This window comes from Syngnathus acus, chromosome 22 (genome assembly GCF_901709675.1).
Source record: "Syngnathus acus chromosome 22, fSynAcu1.2, whole genome shotgun sequence".
Taxonomy (NCBI): Eukaryota; Metazoa; Chordata; class Actinopteri; order Syngnathiformes; family Syngnathidae; genus Syngnathus; species Syngnathus acus.
This window is the reverse complement of record NC_051106.1, coordinates 3,004,467-3,027,367: the sequence shown is the minus strand read 5'-3', so window position 1 is coordinate 3,027,367 and position 22,901 is coordinate 3,004,467. Positions and strand designations below refer to the sequence as shown.

At 38.9% G+C, this 22,901-nt stretch overlaps 1 protein-coding gene across 5 annotated transcripts in view; it reads right to left on the bottom strand.

Moving 5' to 3' along the window:
• dlgap2a (discs, large (Drosophila) homolog-associated protein 2a) overlaps window positions 1–22,409 on the bottom strand; it is a 70,458-nt gene extending 48,049 nt beyond the window's left edge. For 4 of the 5 annotated variants that reach the window (XM_037241515.1, XM_037241516.1, XM_037241511.1 and 1 more), the window contains exon 1: window positions 22,101–22,409. The gene's annotated coding sequence lies outside the window, so the exon portion shown is untranslated. The remainder of the gene's footprint in view (window positions 1–22,100) is intronic. The other variant, XM_037241514.1, reaches the window with a different exon arrangement.
• Window positions 22,410–22,901: the final 492 nt, after the last annotated feature.

Below are 22,901 nucleotides of genomic sequence, written 5' to 3'. Positions count from 1 at the left end.
CATCCTGGTGCAGAATGGTCAACCAAATATCCAAATACTTGAAACTAGGCTTGCGCCTGCATAAAAAATGGCTATGCCAGCACATCTGCAAGTATCGTCTACGAAAATAGAGCAGATGTCTAGTAGAGTGGAGGCCAATACTTGAGAAATTACAAACTTTTGGACATTATTGGTGGTGGTAATAAAAGCTTTGTTGACACGGGGTTAATAAATGGAAGTACACACTCGCGATAAGTTGGTTCCACGATGAACATGAAACACACACAATCAAACATACTGCACACACAATACACACACTATATATGCTCCTTGTTTACTCAGCTTCATTCGAGCAAATCTCCAGCGAGACCATCAGACTCGCTACTCTCATCTATGTGGACAATCACCGATTTCAGTTTACCTTCCCCTTGACTGGCACAATCCATCTTCAGCAAGCCCCACTGCGTCTGCGTATATCAGCGCAGGCTTGTGTGAGGGCAGCCTCCCCATGGAGCTGATTTAGCACTTCTCAAAGGAGAAGCTGTGTCGAGCGCAGGCCTAAAGGAGAGCTCATTGGGTCGGCAGCGTAAGCCTTTCCGGCCTCTTTGGGGCCTAATTACAGTGCACCGGCACACAGATTTACTCTGGCTCTCTCTCACTCACTATATAATGTAGATAATGTCAGTGTCAAATAATGCAACTAATTCAAAAATATGTTGTCTTTATGATTTTATGCTTTTCTGGTAAAATTAAATCTGGCCTTGTTTATAGTACCGTATTTTTCGCACTATAAGGTGCACCTAAAAACCTCCAATTTTCTCAAAAGTGCGCCTTATAATCCGGTGCGCCTTATATATGGACCAATATTGAGCCACTACGGCAGGCGTGTCCAAATATATGGATTTATATATGGACAAAGTTTTAAAATGGGCCATTCATTGAAGGTGCGCCTTATAATCCGGTGTGCCTTATATATGGACACAATTTTAAAATGGGCCATTCATTGAAGGTGCGCTTTATAATCCAGTGCGCCTTATAGTGCGGAAAATATGGTAAATGGGTTTTTAGTTGTGCACTTGTCTTTGTTTGTCTGTAATTTAGCCATTTTACATTTTTCACATGTTCTTGTATTCGTGCACTCTTGTACGCTGCTGCGAGAAGAAAATTTCCCCACTGTGGGATAAATACAGTTCTATCTAATCTAATCTTAATCTCCCTTTTTTTTTTTTTTTACATACATCTGGGAAACTCTAGTTTGCGATGACAACATTATTGTACTTTGGAAATACCCTTGAACATATTCTGAAATCACACCATACGGCCACCCACAGTTGTAGACCAATTTACTACAGGGACACTAAAAGCTGTTACTTTTATAGACATAGGGCTTCTAAAATTTGGTACTGGGGAGTAAACGGTTTAAAAGCCTCTTAGTGAACAGAGAAAAAACAGACTGGTGGTTCACTATGACGCAGCGATGTAAACACAAACTCTATTGCTATTCAGTGGAGAGAATACGGTGGAACCATCACATATGCTACGCTACCTGTCCTTTGAGGAAAACATTGTGAACACGTGTGCCTACGAGGAAAGTGATGCCACATGAAGGAATATCTTACTACAAAGAGAACTTTAAAACAGCCCTCATGGGAAAATTGCAGCTGCTGAAGACTTTCTGCAGTGCTTGCAAGTTTAACCCTTCACAATTAATCTACTTGCATGCGGATAAGAATGAATAAACCATTTTGGGGTCAGTTACACCTAAGCATAGTAGTATTTATTGTCTCCAGTTACTGTGATGCCACAATAGCCAAAAATGTAATCAGAGTTTAGATAAAGGGCACTGGCAACCACTGTTGGTCTCTATTGGTCCATCCAAGGATAAGAAAGCCATTTCCACTCTATGTAACTGTCTATGCATTCACTAAAAATAACTATGGTGCATGCATGACTGAAACCGCGATGAATATTCTGCATTAAATAACACTGATCAACACATTTTTGCTAAATATTTCAAACAACAGAGGAACTTTGTGCGCTTATTTCAAATCTGACTTTCTCTGGCACATCAGTTTTTCATAGCACAATAGCAACCAGTGGAATTTTTTTTAATATAAATTACAACACATGGTAAAAATCCATATTATACTTAAAAACAAACAAAAATCTCCAAAAACGGACGTGCTAGAAAGTAAAGTACATTTTTAAATCAGCATCAAAAATACATTATTGGGGCATCTCAAATCTAAATTTCCTGTTGACCACTGTAATTAGTGTGTCACATTATCTCAAATTTGCCCCCACATTACATTATTGTTACAGTGAATTAAATTATATGAAAAAGTATATTTAATTGTTTCCAATTTTTCGCTTGATGCAGTTCTCATCTTGAAAAATAATAATTCCTTCATTTTTTTACCATCCTAATATTCGTCATAGGCGAGCTCGGGGAGCTCTATTGTAGCAGACTTTGGGTTAGTGCAGGGGTACAGTACATCATAAACAGACTGGTTACCAGTCAATCACTGAAAGGCACATTACGCAAGCAAGGAAGAACATGCAAACTCCACAAAAAAGCATTAAAGCAGAGATTCAAACCCAGAAGCTCCAAATAACCATACGACTACATTCATTAGATGTAACAGAAAACAATAAATCATTTATAATCAAAAAGCACTTGAAGGGAAAGGTAAGTGCTAGAAATGGATGAAAAATGTACAACTCTACATTTGAACATGCAATATGCATTTAAAAATTTATATAGGTAATGTATAGGTACTATATGGGGGGAATACATGCATACATATTTATAGTGCACTGGCACTGTGACTGCATGACTAAAGATAAGAGGCTTTAAAAAAACAAAAGCGAAAGAGTGGGACAATTTGGATGGTTGATGGTAAAAATAGTCTGGGCGGTAACCCTAATGTGGCTTTTCACCTCCTGGGTGATAAAAGGAGACGAAGAGGGGTTTTGCTGAATGATTTAAATTGCGAAGGAACATTTCAGATAATAACTTTATAAATGGGGACGGACGATTGAATGATTTATCTGTGACTGGATTTGAGTGATTTACTTTCAGTGAATGGAGTTGAAAAATGAGTGAAGGAGAGATAAGTTACAAGGACGGGCTGGGATGCAGAAGACAAAACGAGCGGCAGGCCAAGACTTGATACGAAAAGTATATTGATGGTCTCCTTCACGCCCCAGCAGCTTGCCGTCTTCGGGCCAGTGGATGAACATATCGGCACATCCTGACTGAGAGGGAAGTAGCCATCAATGGACCGCCTAACTGCTCCTCCTCCTAAATTCTAACGCCCTTCTTGGTCATGCCAACTGCCAATCCGTCTGTCACTTATCATTTACGAGTAACACTGTCTTTGAGTCAGACAAACTACATCGAGTAAGAGGTGTAATTGATATGCGGAATACCAAGCCGAAAAGGAAAATCACAGGCTTCAGTTAAAACATTTCTGCCGGATTCCCCATTATGAGCTTTGGCATCATGACAATATGTTGTATACTGTACCATCCAGATTTGGATTGATGTTTTTCCCAAGTGAAAATTGGCATTTAAAAAAAGGACAACAGAGAACTCCTTCTTCACTACTTCATCAAATAAAAGCTTGGTGCTATTTTTTCTCTTTGTGTTGTGTTGGTTGAGGAAATGTGTCATCAATTCTATTTAACTGCTTTTATTTCGCTGAGCATTTAAGTGATCCCCAATCACATCACATTTGCTCTTCCCATTCCGCTTTCAACAAAAGGTTGGACACTTCCTCAAAAGATGTTTTTTTCCAATCCTGCCATCTGGGTTCTTTTTCTTAGTAGTTACTTCCCAGATGGTTTAACAAAGTTAAAAAACTTTGTGTAAGGAGGAACTTATTGATCACTGGAGTAGTTATCCAATAGTAGGGTCTTAACTATCTGCTAGGTTGAATCCCATTGCTCACAGTTGAATATAAAAATAAAATAAAAAATCAGCACGTCACATGTGAAACTGGAGGGCAGTCGTCTAATCGCAAATTTTTCTATTTAATCGGATTTATCAACTTTGACTCAACTGTCAGCGTACTTTGTGTTTAATCACTCCTATTCATTATACTGCTCACATTTTGACATTATGAGACCAAGACAACACTGAACAATTGATCAGCAATACCTCACCATTGTGAGGGTTCAAACAGGATGTTCTCCGAGGATTTTTTGTTGTGGAGGTTCATGTGATAAAACCTGACATTTTGATTGGCTATAAATGTTGCGGCGATTGCGACGCTTATCATTTGAGGCTGGCTAATCAAGCCAACTACAAGCTAGGTTCAAAACAGAACAAATGATAAATGACCCAAATGACCCAGACAAGAGTGCAAGGAGACCAATCAGGAGGCTGAGAGCGAGGTGTGAAATACAAGGGCAGGTTGATAGCTGATTGGCAGGCAGGGATGTGCTGATGAAATACGAGCAAATCAAATAAAAAAAAAAAAAAGAGAAATATCAAGCTACTAAAAAGCCAGAAAGCAAACTGAAACTCAGCTCCTAATTTGAGACTGCTGTTCTGAGTGTTGTTTCATCAATCTGATTTGTTTGCAAATTTGTGTTCAATAATTTAATTTGTTTGTTATTTGTTGTTTTGATTGGTACCTCAAGGACACCACATTGCAGTCTTGTGAGTGTCTGAGAAAAACAGCAATGTGATCTGAGCCAACCACCAACATTGTGGAAGGCAGGTTCTGCCAATGTGATGTTGTGTAATCAAACATATTTATTCAAACTGAAGGCCTTTGGTTCTTTCTTCAATAAAAAAGGCATGGTGCAAAGTCAACATATGTATAAAAAAGATACTAGTTAAAATTGTTATGTCAGAATGTAAACATTCCTAATTCTCAGTAAAAAAGTATTGTGCTTTGAGCGATATCCAGGTCTGCTGCTTGATTGTATTGAAAATGAGTAATTCACGAAAACTTATTTATCGCTGCTCATTTCATCTATACCAGGGGTGTCAAACTCATTTTTGTTGCGGGCCACATCGTCATCATATTTTCCCTGATTGTCAACATCTGCTATATACAGTATAGGCTACAAAACAAACTGATGAATAACTAGTTTTGAAATCAGAGACTAGTTAAAAACTGTAAATGTAACAAATAAAAATTACAAGCAGTATCTCTGTTTTTTTTTTAAAGTGAAGAAAATTTGTAATTTTAGTAATGACGATACAAAATTTGCCTTCGTGGGCCACATAAAATAATGTGGCGGGCCGTAACTAGCCCCTGGGCCTTGCGTTTGCCATCCACGATCTCTGCCAACAATGTTTGTAAGGTATAGGTAAAACAGTGTATCCACTGTTTTATTTGGTTTCCCTTCCAAAATGTGATCAAACATATTCAAAGTAGGGTGGAGCAACTTTCAATGTTATTCCCATGAATCAATTATTGTAATCAAGCCTGATCGCAGCCGCTTGCTGCCGACATGTTCTGCACAATGCTCAATAACGGTGGGCGAAGGAGCAGCGAAAGGAACTTGTCAAGCATGAAAGTAATCAGCAAGGTCGGCAGCGGTGATTGCGGTGCGACTGTCTATTACTCAGACATGTTAGTTTTTGTGCAAGTAGTACAATACATCAGGGGCCTAGCAATCAATATGTCAGGATGATTGATGATTTGTATTATAAAATGAAAATATGTTCAAAAAAAGACAAGATAATCTTTTACAAGATAAATAAAGAGATTGTACGGTTGATTTGGTATTATCTTAATCACACCTGTGCATTTTTAATCCAGTCCAAGAGAAATAAAAATGCAAAATAATACAAGCAGAGACAATATTTCTATATCCAAAAATATAAATGATCAGATTCAGTTGACAATGTCCAAAAGGTATGACTTCAACCATTAGTTAAAAATAAAAAAGGAGCATTACTATCTCTAAAGTAAGTTCAAACTGCATATATCAAATTGGATATCTGCTCATAATGAATGATGTGTGGTTGTTCAGATTACTTTTCAAATGCAACCGCTTTCAGAGTCCGGCGTGAATTTACTACAGCCCAACGTGACCTGCGCGAGCAGACACAGTTGCGTTCTAATAAATAAAATGCGACCTCGCCTGACTTGTACAAATCACTCCAGGCAGCAGATCGCACCCTGAACAAAGAACAGCAGCTATTATTTTAAACCTTGAATAATATTGAAATACAACATGCCAACATGTGTGGGTTGTACTGGAAAATCCAGATATAATACTAATGAAAATCCAAAACAAAAACAAACAAATAATGAGAATAGACATGTACAAGCTGTGTGTGTTGCTCTAATTTGCTCTTTCAATGGATGATGTCACTGGCTGGTCTGTTGGACTGAGGAAATCAACTCTCAGTTTTCCCTGTGTGGATTTACAGGGCCATCACCCTCTTATTTTACACTATGTCACATGGAGGGGACAGCGGGAAGGTCCAAAGAGGCAAGAAATGACTAAGAGCTGTTCCTGACAAATAACTGCTTGTCTCTTGGCTCCGCAAAGAAAGCTATTAGCAGCAACATTGGATACTAAAGTGTGTGTTTAGTTGTCCTCTTAAGTAATCACTCCAAACAGAAACAGCAGTCAGTAAAAAATAATAATAATATGAGGTACAGAAATTAGATTTTTTTTCCCCAGATACAACTTTGCAAAAAGATGCTACTTCTATAGGCTACCAAGTGGGTGCAGTGTGGCGGATTAAGAAAAGGCATTTTGCGCTGTTGTAGGTGTGAACACAGGCGACTTGTTTTGCTGCCGATTGAAGAGGCTCCTCTCATTCCCTTTAAATTCATTTTACGAGCAACACACTGATAGTCCTTGACATGTCAGAATAAGAAACTGCTTTGCTCGTCTCCTGTGGCAGTTCAAAGCACGCAAAGTACCGTAATTTTCGGACTAAAAGTCGCTCCGGAGTACAAGTCGCAACAGCCATAAAATGCCCCAAAAAGTGAAAAAAACCCATATATAAGTCGCTCCGGAGTATAAGTCGCATTTTGGGGGGCAATTTATTCGACAAAATCCAACACCAAGAACAGACATGAACGAGCAACAACAGGCTAAACGATAAAATTACGGTATTTTTCTAAGAAATAGTGAGCACTTCCACTCTGATCGTTTGTGCTGTATGTCAAAGGAAAACGCCCTCGTTATGCCAGAACACCCACGGTGGCGCAGTACGCCCTGTCAAATTCCCAATCAGGCAAAATTAGGCAGAAAAATCAAGATGCGTCAGTTTTTATGCTCCAGCACTGTACGAGTATGGAGCCCATAGTGCTAACTTATCTGACCTGTTATTATCACACTGCTGCACTGCCTGTAACACCTCCCTGCTGCTGTGACCTGTCCCTTGTGAACAAAGGAGCTTTTGTTTGTTTAAAAATCTCTGCATGATTCACACCAGGAGAACATAACAAGCTGCAAGACAAGAACAAGCTTACATTTCACAAGCGCCAATCTGACAGAGTATATCTGCATTCTTTTCAACTAAAGGAACAAACACAACATGCAACTGCAGTACAAGACAGAATTTTCACTAATGTCAGTCAGTGTGGTGACTTCCAAAGCTCCACAATGTAAAATGCGACAAATGACAACGAAGGGATCCTTCAGGGGGTTCTCCGTGTTTTTCAGTATCTTAGCAACCGAAATGCAGCTTTTTTTTTTGTTTTTTTGCTCTGCAGTGGTACAAGAAGGAAAACACTCCCCCCGTTGCGGCAGGTTCTAACTGCAACATGCCCGAGAGCTGACAAGTCACACAGGACAGGAAGGAGTCTTAAAAACTCCCCCAAACTAAACTGAACCAAAGTGACACAATAGTCAAAGACTGGGAAAAAAGCTTAAAACCACATCTTGGGAGACTCGGGAGGCCTTTATTATACACACACACACACACACACATACACACACATACACACACGCACACAAACACACAAAAAGCTAACACAGTTAAGTGAATACAGAATACACGCACATGCCCACAAACCATAGCTCTCGTATGAAGATGTCCTGTTGCCATGACGATGGGCGAGGATGTGTTTGCGGAGTCTCCTTCCCCGTTGCATAGTGTTTTCCCTCTTGCTCGCCCACTCAAAGCAGATGCATGAGTATAAAGCTAATCTGCTGTCTCCACCAAGGCTGAATTAATGTGGCCCACTTCTATTCCTCATAAGGAGATGCCAAACTCGAAGATACTAACGCTATGTGCTGCCTTTTCAAACCATGAAACACTTCACAAAGGTCTCAAGTTATTCTGGGGTCGATCAACCCTGCCCTCATCTTCCAAGTAACTGTGCCCCAGTGGTCTGACAGCATCATCTGACCTGTCTTTTAGTAGATATGACTAATTGGTAGCTAGCTCTCGGTGGACCAAAGACCAAATACTCCAAATCACTCGAGCAGTCTTGAACTAAACCAAAGAGATCAGTCATAGTCTTAGCCAGATGTTTTCGGATGTGATGAATATTCCTCACTGTCTCTCCAGTGATTTAAACCGTAGAGAGGTTGACAGCTGTGACCACCCCAAGGAGCATTCACATGATTGTACTTTATCTGGGAAGATCACAATTATTTTGTGATGCATTTAAATAAATGGCCAGCTTTTAAAATTAAGGTGGGGGCACATCTAACATTTTCATCTGAAAGTTGAAAAATCAAATACGCTATCAAGTGAAAAGGTATTTAATTCTTCGGTCCGTCATTTAATGATGTTGACAAAGATGAAATTTTTTTATTATTTGTGGTAAAAAATATTTTTTTAACTACCGTATTTTCCGCACTATAAGGTGCACCTATTAACCTCCAATTTTCTCAAAAGCAGACAGTGCGCCTTATAATCAGGTGCGCCTTATATGTGGACCAATATTGAGCCACTACAGCAGGCGTGTCCAAAATCCGGCCCGCGGGCCAAATGTATATATCATATATGGACAAAGTTTTAAAATGGGCCCTTCATTGAAGGTGCGCCTTATAATCCGGTGCGCCTTATATATGGACAAAGTTTTATAATGGGCCATTCATTGAAGGTGCGCTTTATAATCCGGTGCGCCTTATAGTGCGGAAAATATGGTAATTAATTGAAATTGGATAATAATGTGCTGCAACACAGTGGTTAGGCACCGTTACATTATAGCATGAGCATATTAAAATTTAGTTTTCATCCACTTTTAATAAATAAACTGATCCTCACTAAAATATTTGCGTGAAATGAAGTTTCAAACATGAGATACAAGAAAGCTCCAACTGTACTTAAGTCGAATGTGAACATGAAAGACAACTTGCATAGTAATGTTTGGAAAAAAGGGAACTTGAATCAACATTTACCAGATGTTTGCAGCCCAGGGTTCACATTGAGTAGCTCAAAGAGCCATTTCATAGTGAAAAAGAGATAAGGAATGTCGCCTTGCATCTCCATTAGTCAACTGTCTCTTTGTAGACAGCAAAAAGAGACTGATAGGATGGCACAGCAAGAGTAAACAGCCATGCGTCTTGAATTCCAAAGGAGGAATTAAAACCTGACCCATCAAGGTTAAATATATTTTAATAGATTTAGCATTACTGCACACAATTAATCAGAAATCTGTTTCCAGGGCAACAAACACAGCAAATTTATAGGATGAAATAAAATTGGTTCACACACTGAAATGTGTCTTTATTAGTAAGGCTCTCTACTTACAGTACATGCTTGGATTAGATTGTGGAATTGTTTTAGAACGGTAAAACAGAACTAATTCCCCATGTGTGCATGTACCCACAGGCAAACACAAATAGCTTCTTAATTCCAGCCAATCTGATTGAAGGCAGTGCCTCAAAGCCATTATGGGGCTGATTGAAATCAGATTTTGTTGACGTGGAGGTCGATGCATGGGGCTCCCAGGCATGTTATGCACATGGGAGTTGAAATGCTTGATATTAATTAAATCACGCTCAACCGGAGAAAGGATTTTTAATTTTTCTAATGACTCATCAGCACATTATAGGGTAGTTCTCCTGACATCGTATGGAATGGCTAATTTGTCTTTTGGAGATTGCAATGTTTGCTTTCCCTCAAGGTTCGGAATGATTTAAAAAAACTGCACTTGTTATACTTGGTCTAAAATGTTGTAGAATTGCTGGGGTTGGTATAATTAGACATAAATAGAAGTTATTCTCCTATAATTTTCTTTAATAGTTTGGAAGACCTTATACAACTGTTGTTATACTGCACTGTTGATAGATTTGTCATCAGAGTTAGCAATAGCAAGCTACTTGGTGAAAAATCCTCATTGTGAGGTCATAACCTTCCACATAAACGTATGATGATTACCGTATTTTCCGCACTATAAGGCGCACCTAAAAACCTCAAATTTTCTCAAAAGCCGACAGTGCGCCTTATAATCCGGTGCGCCTTATATATGGACAAAGTTTTAAAATGGGCCATTCATTGAAGGTGCGCCTTATAATCCGGTGCGCCTTATAGTGTGGAAAATACGGTAATTGAAAATAACTTGGAATAAGGAAAAAAAGCGTCAGCTGTCATCATTTTTGTAAATTCCAAGTACTGGTACTTTTCATTTTCCAATAGTTAATTGTTAAGCCCATTTTAAAAGTTGTTCAGGATAAGCTTTTGCATTAAAAGCAAGTCTGGTCCTGGGATGTTTCACTTGCCAGCTTGAATGTCATAACTGAAAGCTTTGTAGAAGCCCGTTGGACAAATGGAGAGCTCTCCTCATATGCTTGACAATGACATAAAGAGCAGTTTCCATCTGTATTGTGCATCTGCTCACTCACAGTCTGTTCAAATTGCCATTCACACGTCATGTTTACTCTCGCGTTTGGCAGCCAAGTTGAGATGTGGCCCACGAGCTGTCTTTATATTACAATTCCCAGATGACAGCAAGAGTGGACATATCAGCCGCCAAGAGGTCCACTCACCCAAAAAACATCTTGCAATTGGACACCTGGTTATTTTGAAAACTGAATTTTAACACAAACCTATGGAACAAGTCATGACATCTGGGGAAAAATGAAAAATTCAGCAACATAGCATACTTTTTGACTGCTACGTGACAAAATATAGACATTTTCGCTTTTATAGATACGAGTCAACTGTAGATGATTGTGTTTTACCATCATACAAATTTATATATATATATAACACACAAATTTTGTAACAGCTCAACATTACATAACCCAAAATACCAATATGAGTATTTCATCCCAGAGGCAAAAAAATATTAAACATTTTCCTCTCTGTCACTTTTAAACAATAAATAAATTACTTATACGTAAGATTTCCATTTGCCCATTATGTTCAGTCCAATTTTCTGTGACCTTTACTTACCATGCTGTTGAATGTGTAAGCCATTTGTGAAAGAAAAAAGACTGGAAGAATAAATTATTAAAGGGACAGTGTGTATAATGTTTTTATCAGTGTTCATTCATTTTAAATACCACTATTAATTTCAATAATATAAAAAAATATGTTCGATCACATCAACACACTTTTTTAATGTAATCGCAGGTGTAGTAATTACAAATTTTCTTAGTTGGATTATATTATATTACTTTAATTATATGACTTCCTGCTAGACTCAAGCATATCAGTTTCTTCATCCGTCATGTCAAGGACCATTAGTACACCTCAGGGAATGAGATAAGCACTTTTGATTGGCGGCGAATCAATTTGGCTATGTTCACGACCACAACAGCGCAAGCCACTCTTTTTAAAAAGTGTTAGCTTGCGCATCTCTGTGAAACTATACATGCACACAAGGAAGGTCACTATTGTAGTGATTATTAGCATTGATGCTTACTTTATTTGTTTGATTAAAGATAAAAAAAGATTAAAGTCCCAATGATCGTCACACACACACACCTGGGTGTGGTGAAATTTGTCCTCTGCATTTAACCCATCCCCGTGTGATGTCTGGAACTTAAAAAAGAAAGTATTTTTATTTTGTTCGGCTATTCAGTAAGAGGGAACATCTTAGCTGCGTTTGAAAAATTAGCCTGTAACAAAAGTGACCCTCCTATTTATGTTCACATTTGCACTTTAGAGCTAGATCATTCTTTTTCTTACTTTTTCTAACTTTAAAAAATGTTTTGAAAACTAGAAAATGTATAGTAGGCATTATTTTATTATTTTATATTATTATTATATTATATATATTATATATATACATTATATATATATACATATATTATACATTATTATATTATATATATTATTATATATTATATTTTGTTGTAAAAATCTCATTTCATCTCGTTCTCGTGAACTCGATCTCATGAGCCATCATCTCGTGGGATTTGTGTCTCGTCCCATCTCTATTATCCATAAAAAAACTAGCACATTGATTAATGATGCAATGCTGCTAATCTATCGTTATGTCTGTAGGTGATAATGTCAAACATGTGCTGCTCAGCGGGTATCACAGCAGCACAACCTGGCCCGATGACCCTGCTCCTTACCACTCAGCAGGATTCTGGCTTGAGCAGCCTAAGATCAGCAGTGAAAAGGGGGAGGGCAGGAGAGAGGAGATGCTTGTGTTTGTTGCATCATCACACTAATGGGGCTGCTAGGTCAGCGTCATATTCTCCCAAGGGTGTTGGATTTATACTGAGACCACACTGAGGAGCAAATGTGAAATGGGCGTGTTCTAAACATCTATATGGCACGTCGTTTAAGCGTTCATTCAATTTCCTACATTCCGGTAAAGTTAACACAGTCTAGCTATAGTACCGTATTTTCCTCACTATAAGGCGCACCTAAAAACCTCCAATTTTCTCAAAAGCCGACAGTGCGCCTTATAATCCGGTGTGCCTTATGGACCAATATGGATTCGTGGATGAGGACTAACTTATTAAAGCAAGCTTTACGTGTTTATTTTGTGTGTTGTGTGATATTAACGTTTGAGCAACGTTGAGTTATTGATATATTGTTATTGTTTTCACTATTTCGAGTGTTACTATAATGTGATTGCGTTGAACAACGTTGAGTTATTTATTCTATGCGCCTTATAATCCGGTGCGCCTTATATATGGACAAAGTTTTAAAATGGGCCATTCATTGAAGGTGCGCCTTATAATCCCGTGCGCCTTATAGTGCGGAAAATACGGTACTACTATTTCTCACATTTCTATCACATTTCTTTCACGTCAGACCACGCCAAATTCACCTGCAGTCACCTGGAAACTCGAGCCTATCCCAGTTGAATAAGGCCATAAGGAGACGCTCACTAGATTTATCACCTGGCAATCAGAGTGCTGACACATGGCGACAGACATCCATTCACACTCACATTCTCAGCGAGTTGTCAGTGAAGCGGATGTATCTGTTTTTGGACTGTCGAACTGAAAGCCAAATGTTCCCAAAGCTGAAACTTTTCGCCAAGAAGCAAGGTGATAACTAGTGCGCCACTATGCTGCCAAATCATTTGATTAAAATTTTGGCAATGTCATGAGCATGTCACATTGATGATTTATCTGCCGCTATTAATAGTCAAGCAGTAGTGGGTGTAATTGCATTCTTGTGGTGACTGACTGCGTAATGCGGTGAGCAATAGCAGGAGGTTCAAAGCTGTTTTCGAAGTGGCTGAAATTCCACCAAGCAGTGCTGTACTCTATTTATCGGAATACTCAAAATAATGCACAAACCCCCTTGTCACTGTATGATAATCATTATATTGAGCAGTATAAAAACTATCCATCCAAATAAGTATGAAATATAATATGCCCAATGTGTGCAGAGTATATAATATGCCGACTGGTATGTATATCTATGAATAAAAAGTGCAAACTTGAATGGGAATTAGAGACTTTCAAATAATGAAAGATGTTAACTTATGTAAATGTTCTCTTTACATTCTGTAGTGTAGTCCCATATTCAATGTTATTAGCATTAGTGCAAATTGAGCGTTATAATGAGCAGATAATAACAGCGTATACAGTATATCGTAGATATGCTAAATGCATATTGATTTAACATAATGCGTGTAATAAGTTCGCTGTAACATTATTGTACAGAGTCCTGGAGGTAATTATTTCACAGACAGTGAAGAGTTTTTATATGAATGAATGGTGATTGGTATAAAGGATTATCATATTGCAGATAGAAAAAATACAGAGCCACTAAAGACAGTGAAATGATGAAAAAACGTTAACCCGTGCAGCAGATTGAAATGTTACATGTTTACTTTTATGACTACCACTGAAACTAAACTGTGTACTTGTTTCATGTAAATGAGGCAATACTACATACAACGGAGCAGTTGTGCAATCATAAATTCTGGCTTGCATAATTTGAATAAAGAGAAGGTCACAAAATAGAATAAAAGCCACTGAACTGTCTTGCTGTTAGTGCACCCTAAGAGTAAAAGAAAAAATATGCCATTTGAAAAATATTCTTGGCTATGATGGAGAAAAAAATGTGCTCATAAACCTGTAAAAATCTAAGAGTAGCTGGGGCAAAACCAACTTGACATCTTCAAGGGCTTCAGTTCAATCCACGACCAATTTTTGCTTCCGCTGCCGCTACCGTCATCTTTCCACTTTCAGCCCCTTGACAAATTTCCTCACTGGTCTGACTTCATCATTCTCTTTGTTAATTCTCAAAGCCACGATGACTCATATTTGCCACGGCCGAGCTTGCACCTTTTGAACCCATCTCCCATGGTATCTTGCCTGGAGGGAGCAGAGTGAGTCTTCTTCTCATTTGAGGTCACGTTCGTCCGTCGCAGGTCTCTGCATCTTCATTCACTACACGTCATAAAACTCTGTGACAGCCGTGTCTGCACTGGAATATATTTCACAGTCGTAATGACCAGTTCCACTGCTTTGGATCAAGATTCTAAAATTTACTAGTCAAATCATTTTTTCACACAAGTCACTGATGATGTAATCGGTGGTTCCTCTGTCTGTGAAAGCAGTGTTGGGTCGGTTCCCACGCTGTGATGGCGTAAAATTTGAGCGTGAACGATTGTCTGCTTAATATTGACCAGTCACCAGTCCTCGATAATACCAATCCGATAAAAATTCTAAATTTGGTCAGGCTTGAATTGGGACTTAACTACACATCTGGCACGGGGTTTCAAATTATTCAAGTTATTCAAACTTCCAAGGCCAAATTCCAATAAGTGGTCGTTTTATGGGTGCAAATAAAGTATGAGATAAATACCTAGTAAAAAATGTTTAGGGTTTGATTTATGATGCACTCCACAGAATGAACGGCAAGACTCTGCAGTTCTACTCAGCTTTTTGCTTTTCTGTCAACCAGCAACTTTTGCTGTTTTGCTTCACTTTCAGTGGCCTCGATGCCGTTTGTAGCAGTTGCAGCAGCTGTTTTCAGCCGAAAAAGAAAATGCTGAGCACATAAATGCAAAAAGACAATTAGCAACTCACAATTGAAGACAAAAAAAAAATGGGAATGGGCTAAGAAGTAAGTAAATGTTTCTCCTCTAACTGCATGCTAAATAACCACATTTGCCTAAGTTGACAAATTAAAGTTGCTTTAAAGATAACACGGTGGAATTTTCCACTGTTTTCTATGCTGTTAGTCTTTTTAAATCAATACATTTTTTTTTAACTCTTCCAGACTAAACATTTTGTTTTGACAATGCAAGCCATCACGGCAACTCACTGTGTCAGTAAATCTTTTCCAATTTTAGCTCTTCACCACTTCTAACATCAAGCCTATTTGGTGAATCATTGTTGCGTGCCGCATAATTAGTAGACTTATGAGGAATCTCTGAGTAAGCATTATGTTAATGCATTCCGAATCTCAGTCACTTTCGACTTTGACTCAGCTCCTGCAGGAAATAAGATTGTTGGTAAAATGAGACCATGAATACGGGAATAAAACAAGAGACAAATATGAGAGGATAAGAAAACGGTTAGTTTTTTTTTTTAGGTCACTGCAGAGAATGGTGCAAAGTAAAAATATGACAATTTTTGAATGATGTGACCAAGTAGGTTGTAATTTATTAATACTTGTGAAGCAATGTGATAGAAGAGATGGAATTGGGGTCATTATTCCCAAACATTAACTGGCCAAGCAGCAGAATATGGAGGTTGAGGAAAAAAAAAAAAATCCAGCCGTTTGCAACTGCTTGCAACCATGTTCAAGAGGCGGGGTACCTACGCCAGAGCCAGTTCACGAGTCAGTCGTAAAAGAAAATAAGTCTCTCATTAAATTGCAGAACTCAGATTAAAGGGAAAAAAAATAAGCAGCACTCACGAGATATCCCCTCCATCCGTCCCCTCATCCCCAAACCTCCCAACTTGTTTTGATCTTCCTCCTTTCCGCTCCCACTCACCCACCACTGCAAAAACATGCACATGTGCTTGTCTGTCCGCCCACGTAAACCGCTGGTATGGGTGATTTCCCAACACCAGGCAAAATTTGGATAGGTGGGGGTTTATGCAAAGACACAAAAATGACTGCAGCTCTGCTGACTAGAGGCGGTGTCTCCATGGCAACTAAGGGAGCAAGGCCCTGTGATGCGGTGTCAAACATAGGATTTGAAACCTTTCAAAAGAAAAGAGATGTGGAGTGGCGGTCTTAATGACAGGATGGGGTCAATAAAATTGAGTTGGGCCAGAGCTTGCGCTGTATCAAACACTCTATAAAGTAGATATTGCAGACTACCGGTGCCTAATATTAGCCGAGCCTCCTTTGCCGCATAGCAGTATCAACATTTCTCCTCCAAGGTCTTCTTCTCACTCCGTATTTTTATATATTTTTTAAATAAACGCATCATTAAAATAATTCAACACAATTTGTCACTAAAATAATACACCCACTAAAATAACTCAATTGACCGCACATCACATCGAATCAGAGCCAATACAGGAGCTCCATCGCAAAATCTGCTTTAAAAAAAAAGATTAAAAAAAAATCTCAGATTTTAAACATCAGAGGTACTGTTTAACACTATGTGCATCATTATTGCTTTTTTTATTGTTTGTAATATCTTTTTAACATTTAGTCATTAACAGAGTTCATTAAAGCACCATATAAAAAAAAGGGCTAGGAAGCGAAGCAGGGGAGAACATAGCGAAAAGATATTGAGAGTATGCTTTGAGTTTACGTACTAAAATTATCACATTGGAAGGTACTTCAATGAATTATGAAGTTGGTGGTTAGTTTGCGAGAAAAATCCACATTGTTATAAGCAGGGAACTGAATAATATGTTATTCATAGGTTAATGAAAAAAAGGTGCAGTAACCAACCATATTCCTGAAAAGTTGGAGTTATGACAACATGTTTAGTCTTATTTATTTATATTTATAAAAGAAAAACAAACATATTCTAAAAAGAAAAAACAAAGAGGTAAAGGTACAAATTATTTCTTTATTTACTTATGAACTCTGCTCAGGAGCTTGTTCACAGGCAGAACATTTATTTCACATTTTAGTCTCGTTGACCTTTGGATTTCAAGAGCAAATTCCTTCTTTGAAAAAAAGCAGAAGGCTTCAGTTATGAGAAAGCAGACACCTCCATTCTAATACTTAATAATTTGCTACACCACATGAAAGTTTTAACAAAGGGATCTCACTGATTATAATTTTGTGGTTTGTATCTATAACATTTTATTAAGAGTCTATTCTGATTCATGTTAAAATGTTAGACTCAAAACTGTGGGTGCCATATGAAGAAAAATATGACTTGGAAGCAACTACTTCACTGTCAAAAATAAGAAATACTATTTAGAGTTTAATGAGTAATTGATGGTCATCATGATGGTGCCGCGGAAGTCAGGAAACTTGAATACAAATTCTCACTCACTCACAAAGTTGGTACAACAGCCATCCATTTTTATACAGAATATTATTTATCATTTAGATTCCTCGTTCGGGTCGTGGGTGAGCTAGAAAATGTTCACGCAGGCTCGTACTAACGGTTTTGTGTATTGATATTGTGATAATTGCCCCACCATTATAATAAAACATTTTGTGGTTTGAAGCGTTTTAGAGATTTTCTTACGCAATCTTGGTGAGAATAGGTTGTATTAGGAGAGAACTTTTGATTCAACTTTTTAATGGCCTCCAACATGCTTGTGCGTGTGCGCTCGGGTTTTGGGAATATTTTCCAACGGGGAAAAGTCGATGCAGTCAGTTGGACACTGATTGAAGTCAAAAGCATTAACCCAACAGACAGAGCGCGGCTGACAATGGTTTGTGCTTCACACGGTCTCATGAGCGTAACTGACACATCACAAACGCTCCAAAATGACACTTTTGACACCAGCGGCTGATCACTGCCAGTGGGTGAGATGCTGCAGCCGACTGTGGCTCGACTGACCATTCAATTTTGGCAACATGCTGCGCCACCATCTGTGTTCATCTCATGTCATGCAAAGAAATGAGAACGAGTGTTACCTCTCGCAAAATGTCAGTTGTCATTCAAAACTCATTCATGTCAAAAAATTTGACAAGTCTCTGCATGATTGGGATCGGTTATCATGGCCACCTGAGGGGCATTTCCAGACCTCCCTGTGGATCGCAAGGGATTATAAACCACAAAGGCCCGCATTCAACATTTATTCATGTTTTCTTTTCATCCTCATCTCTTCTTATCTTCTATTTTGTGTGCCTTGAGAGTTGTATTTGCGTCACTGTGCTCTATTGTAGGTGTATTCCAATGGATCAATAGCTGCCATCTCTCAGGGCCCACTAGGGGGCGCTATTTGGGTGACTCCCAACGGAGACATGCTTTAGTTGCAGCGTCAGTACTTCGTCAGCAATCTCTTGAGGCCTTGCTCCAGCTCTGAGCCAATAGTTTGCTTGCCCTGTTGTGGCATCTCTGCACACTCTCTATATGCTGGAATATCTTAATAAAAAAAAAAATTCAAAATTACTTTGGTCTAAAATATAATATTGATTATATCCTGGATTAATTTATTCCGATATGTTTACAGGGAATATAACATTCAGCAGAAGGGCAACCTTTTGTCCCTGCAGTGGTTCAGCAATTTTAAAGATGAGTCATCACCTATTTGAGATTTGCTTTCTTTTAAATGTGACCATGATTTTGTTGGATACTAAATGCATATTTGCCACGACTAGCATTTGTATTCACAAGTACTTCACAACTGTTGGCTAAGCAAATGAGCCCCCTGTCTCCTTCCCGTCATTCCGCTCTTAAATCCGACAGTGAAAGCTTACGTGTTCCTCTAACAATTCAAAATCACATCACATCCAACATTCAAACTCAGGCAGAACAAATGTCAAAACCTCTTACCCACTTTGGCTAAATTGTTCCCTTCGTTGCTCTCACCGACTCGTATAAAATTATGGAAATTAAACTTTGCAATCTGCCTGTGTCAATATTTCACACATGCTTTCACAGCAAGAGCTTCATGTCAAGATGCAAAATAATGACAAGATATTTGACAGCTGCTTTAATTGTTTACTAACCTCGGGGTTCGAGTGACCATGGTGTCACAACAAGTCTTAAATCTTTGTATGTTTACATCCATATTGCAGTACAGTAGTCACTCTGGTAAACACCGACCTAAATTCCGAAAACAAATAAGGGGAAATATAGCAAGGTCACTATGTAACCAACCATGACAAACACGCTAATCGAATCAAAGCTAAAGAAAACACATTATGAAAGCCAGCTGTTGGCGCAATCAAATTCAAACGACACTCGTGAGTCATTCATCTTGTTTAAGAAGTGAATGTGACAGCATCATTCTCTGTGCTTCAACAGATGTATTCGTCCCGCTCTTGTTGCACTCTGATCCCCTATCAGGTTTTTGAAAGCATCGGAGATGATGAGACAAATTTCTATCCTGTTATTGTCAGCCAAGTTAATGGAAAGTTAATGCAATGAATGAATGAATGAATTTGCATTTTGAAAAATTTCCTTTTTGGAAAAATTGCATTTTAGAAAATGTAATTTTGGAAAAGAAAATTCATAACTGAGAAATATCAACCTAAAAATATCAAACGCTGTGTGCCATTAGTTCTCGTAACACCACGTAACACATTATTCATTCAGAGTTTTCCGTAATGGTCCCCATTAGCTATCCTGGCTGACTTTAGGCGAGGGGCAGGGAACTTCAATAGACAACCATTAGACAATTCAGAGTCATCAATTCCTGTTAATGAGTTTTGTGCAAAAATTCCACAAGTCTTATGCAAAAAAAACTCAAAGGTTATGGCTGCAAGGGCAATGTGAGCCTACTTCGGGATCATTTTGAGGGCTGTTTTGCCAGAAAGGACAATCGGTATTGTCTTTTGATCATCAGCGGCATTGTTACTCTCATATCTTTAAACATGCAGCTTCCTAAGCTGAATTCATTTAGGATGGTGACACTGCGGAAAACCACAAAGTTGCCATACTTGCGTAATAACAATGCATATGGGCCCGCTAATAGAACAGCCAGGGAAGTTTGTTAAACTTTGTTTAAAAGGATTATTGTGAGGAAAGAAGTGCCTGGTCTTGACAGATAAACAGGCAGGCAGTTGCAGGAGTGTGGTGAGGAGATTAGTTTTGTTTTCAGTCATTTGTTTCAAAAGGTCTGTGGTGCTCCCAAGGCCTAAAGGCTGTTAAAATGATAGCAAAGTTCTTCATAATCAGAGAATTGCTTTGAGATAAGCACCATCAGGCATATGTCAGTTTTGGCCCTCAAGAAGTGAATGGCCTTTAGATGTCGAAAGTGCAAACATGAGGACACATAAAACGTCTTCAGTTTATTTATTGGACGACACGGTGTTTCATTATGTCACAAGTACTTGAGATAAAAACAGGTATTCCAGTACCACGCATTCATTCTTGGAGTACAATCTGTGAATTATGAATGTGAACCACAGATGGTCTTTGACTCTTTTAGTAGTGATATTTTACAAATTCATGTACGCCACCACATGCCCTTGCATCATGTGAGAAAGCACATAAGATGCTTTTCTGCAATGCCTCTTCTAAAAGTGCCCACATGCTGTTTTGTATATGGACTCACGCAGTCTTAATACAGGATTCAGCCTCATGGCAACATAACACACAGTCGGTGTGAAACACAGCAGCAGGAAAGTAGGAGGAGGCCCCAAGGATAGATGACAGCAAACCATTTGGTGAATCCAAACAACATTGCGGGAAATCCGATGTTCATTTCGAGCATCAAGAGACCCCTGAGTTGTCAGCAAGGCGGGTGTTACAGACTTACTCATCTAAGCAATGGTAATGGCAAACTCAAAACTCCCAACCGATACGGCCACCTGCACCTCCAACTACACCATGGAGTCGACTGCTGGGAGGTACTCGGCTACAACCATCTGTTCAAATGCGACTGTGCGATAGATGAAGAGCCTCTCCAAGCCTACGTTGTCTGGATTGAAGTAAAGTAGCACGTAGCAACCTGGGCGGGAGAGAGACTGTCTGCAGTGCAGCAATGGACAAGGAGGACCCCCAAGCATCTCCTCCAACAGGGTGCTCAGTGCTGGGCTAAAAGTGGGATGACTTACAACAAAAAACTAAATACCCCCAAACCTATAAGTCCACACACAAACTCATGACAGCTAAAACCCGACGAAGCACTGAAGATAATTTCCTGAAAGTAACCTTGCGTTGTTGCTCTCTCTCTCTCTCTGCCTCAGAGCCAGTTGACATACAGTTCACACACGAAAAGCGAATAAGCATCAAATGGCACGCGTACATCCCACGCAAATGACAGTTTACATAGAATTGCGCACAACCCTCCAAGTTCAGACCGTATTTCCTCGCATGCATGCATGTAGATGGTGCAACAATGCCTCACAGCAACACACTTGCAAAATCACAGAATCAAACAAAATGTCATACCTCAATAAATGCATTTGTATTTTGCCCTACAGATGAAAATGAGTACAAATTATGGATTGTGCATACAGCAACTCTCCTTTCTGCATCAGGATATCAAGTTGCTGCAGTCAAACTGAATTTATTTGCAGGGCTCATGAGAAAATATAAAGTGTGGGTATGTCATCATACAGGCACAATAATGTCTGTTTGCCATATATGAATCCTTGAACTTCTGTCAAAATATAATTTCCCGGGGGGGAACAAAAAGCACTGCAAAAACGCTCTCTACTACAAACCATGACATGCGGAGTAAAAGACATGATGATCAGATAACTAACTTACCTGGCCAAGTGTCTACAAGCAGGAGGCATCTAAGAGCACAAGCTGATTTGCCACCGAAGACAGCAGAAAATCACACAGTCATGCGCAAGGTACACTGAAGTATAGACTTCCTGAGCTCTCCACCTGTATGCAGTCTTCCCTATGACTTGCCCTTACATTTATTCAGACACACTGATCAGAAGTAGTGACGGTAAAGCCAAGAGTGTTAGAACGGCGGTTAAATGTCAGTGAGATGCTGCGACCGCCGCCGCCGTGATGAGTTGCGAGCGCACTGTTTGGAGCATCCACTGCAGCACAGCAGAGTGGCGGTGCAGCAAGAGAGAGGAGAGGCAGACAACACACACATTTGCCGCTGCTGGTTCCCACAGCCTGGCTGGAACTAAACTGTGGATTCTGGACTTTCACTTCAGTCTTTTTTTTTTTTTTTTTTTTCGAACAGATGGAGAGTTATGTGGTGAGGTGGCGTGAGACAGAGTACATAAAATGAGCAAGAAAGAGTGAGATGTCTGTTCTATTACATTTATAGCACCCAGTAGAGTAGTGTTATTCCTCATTTGTGTTGTCAGTGGCAAATCTAAATTCAGAATGTGAATTTAAAGGGTGCTGAACCCCAACCAATTATTATTGGGATTATGATGCTGATTATTATTATTATGCTGATTGTCATTATTATTATTATTATTATGCTGATTGTCATTATTATTATTATTATGCTGATTGTCATTATTATTATTATCATCATCATTATTATTATGCTGATTATTATTATTATTATTATGAGAGATGACGTCATGGCCCTCC